This window comes from Grammomys surdaster, unplaced genomic scaffold (genome assembly GCF_004785775.1).
Source record: "Grammomys surdaster isolate TR1022 unplaced genomic scaffold, NIH_TR_1.0 125669, whole genome shotgun sequence".
In the NCBI taxonomy this organism is placed as follows: domain Eukaryota; kingdom Metazoa; phylum Chordata; class Mammalia; order Rodentia; family Muridae; genus Grammomys; species Grammomys surdaster.
The window spans coordinates 1249568-1252004 of NW_021620506.1; the positions used below are offsets into that span (position 1 = coordinate 1249568).

The 2437-nt window shown below is 44.9% G+C and overlaps 1 protein-coding gene across 1 annotated transcript in view; it reads left to right on the forward strand.

Annotated features, from left to right (window-relative positions):
* Positions 1–2092: 2092 nt before the first annotated feature.
* The window catches only part of Colq (collagen like tail subunit of asymmetric acetylcholinesterase), a 58833-nt gene continuing 58488 nt past the window's right edge, over positions 2093–2437 (forward strand). The window contains exon 1 of the mRNA XM_028787545.1: positions 2093–2100. The gene's annotated coding sequence lies outside the window, so the exon portion shown is untranslated. The remainder of the gene's footprint in view (positions 2101–2437) is intronic.

A 2437-nucleotide genomic window follows, 5' to 3' on the forward strand; every position in this document is an offset into this window, starting at 1 on the left:
AAGGCTGCTAGCAGAATATTCACTTCATACTGGAAGCCAGGATGAGGGTCTTAAGCCCACGCCCACAGTGACACACCTACTCCAACAAGGCCACACCTCCTAATAGTGCCACTCCCTGGGCCAAGCATACACAAACCATCACACTTCTGAACTAATTCTTACAAGTAGGACAAGGTAAGAAACAGTTAATCTTCACTTCTGTTTTGTATGTTGAAGTTCCATTTTTCTAGCACCACTTGGTACAAAGACTTTTGCATTTTTCCTATGCTAGGGACTCAAACCCAGGGCCTCCTACATTCTAGGCAAGTACTCTACCATCGAGGTATATGCCCATCCTAGACTCTTTTTCAATGACTGCATACCATGGGCTACTGTTTTCATTCCGACGAACAATGTATATTCTTGAACCTAGATCACAGGGCAGTTGACTGTTTCCCACAATTCCTCAGTCAGGTGGTACCTGTGTTTGACAGGAATTATTCTCCAGCTGACATTCCTACCTGAGACCTGTAAGAGGCAGGCTCTAATTAACTTCATTGGTGTGAGTGTCTCTCAAATGCTAGGTGACTTCCTCATGGACACAGAGCCTCAATTCCTACATTCTGCAGGAGTCAGCCCTTCCAGGAGGGTCTGAATAAGATGATCATTTCTGCCTTGGTTAGTCAGGGTAGCATCATAAGAAAGAGGCTCATAAGATACACTGGAAAATGGAGATTCCCTAAGAATTCCTTAAAGAGTGGAGGCTTGTAGACACATCTCTGTGGGGGCCCAAAGGGCAGCTGTTTCTGTGGTGACTGCACCAGCTTTTTAGCAGTCATATCAGTCAGCTATTTCTGCATCTGTTTTTTGGCACATAAGTGACATACACACGCAGAGATGTAAGGTATTTGGGTGGGTATCTTTGTACCCCACTACCACAGCTCTTTGGATTTCACTGAGCTGTCTCTAAGATCTGGTTTAAGTATAATTTACCCCCACACTATCTCATTTAACCTTTCCAACAACCCTGTGAAGGGAGCTATCTCTGTCTCTCGGATGAGACAGCAAAGGCATACAGGGGGTCAGACAATTTGTCTCCTGCCACTTAGAGCTGAATCAGGACCAAGGCTGGTTCTGAACTGCAGACTGTGGTAGCATCATACTCTCTGCCCCAGCCCCAGCTCACCTTGCCTAAGATGAGTACCAGTACTCACTGGATTTAAATAAACCTCCACAGGGAATATATTACATAAATTAAAGCTAATCAAACAACTCTATGGATTAGTATTTTAATTGTTTGTTTTTTCTAATCTAAGGATCAGTATAATAGCCTTTACAAACACTTTTAAGAATATTTTTGCCGGGCGGTGGTGCTTTAACCCCAGCACTTGGGAGGCAGAGACAGGCAGATTTCTGAGTTCGAGGCCAGCCTGGTCTATAGAGTGAGTTCCAGGACAGCCAGAACTACACAGAGAAACCCTGTCTCGAAAAACAAAAAAAAAAAAAAGAAGAATATTTTTGTTTTTTATTTATTTTTAAAATTATATGTATGGGGGGTGGGGTAGGGGGGATAAGGTATGAGGGTGGGATATAGGGGATGGGAGGTGGGGTATGGGGGATGGGGTTTGTCCACATGAGTGTAGGTGCCCTGGGAGACCAGAGGCATCAGATCTCCTGAAATAGAGCCACAGGCAGTTGTGAGCTGCACGCCACAGATGCTGGAATAAACTTTTTCATGTATATGCTCTTAACTGCTGAGACATCTCTCTAGCCCCTGGAATTATTTTTGTTTCAGGAAATTTTGTCTCACCAAGAGTACGTTGATGATGCTGTGGCTCCAAGAACAATTCGATATTGACTGGCACACTCTAAAGTGCTCTCACTGTTCTCATCGGCTTTGTTTTCCATGGGGTTAAAGGGTTGCAGCTTCTGGGGGTGGGGTGCCTTTTCTTAGCAACAGCTGTTTGGAAATGCATGTTCCCAACAGAAAGTCTCAGCTGGATGTGCATTTGTTATTGGTGGGTGTCCAGGCCAGTAGTTTGTCCCCACGGAAGGCAGTTTGTACCAGAAACTTGATTAGTGATAGGGCAGGACACCTGTGTTCCAAGTCTATACCTGATGGTAGGTAATGGAGCAAGAAACCCATCTGCCCTTGATGGTGGTGGCAGGTAAACACCGGAGACTTGGCTGCCTTCTTTCTCATCTTTTCCATAGCCACTTACCTCAGACTCAAAGAAAATTCTGACATCTTAATTTTAATGTGGGCATTTGACCCAGTGCTTGAGATAAATATAACCCTGTGTAGTATGGAGAAGGTTTAACGGGACATGGTTGGCATTCTTTCTTGATAAAGGCATGGGGAAAAGAGAGGGAGGGAGAGAGGGAGGGAGGCAAACAAGGAGGGAGGCAAGGAGAGAGAGAGAGAGAGAGAGAGAGAGAGAGAGAGAGAGAGAGAGAG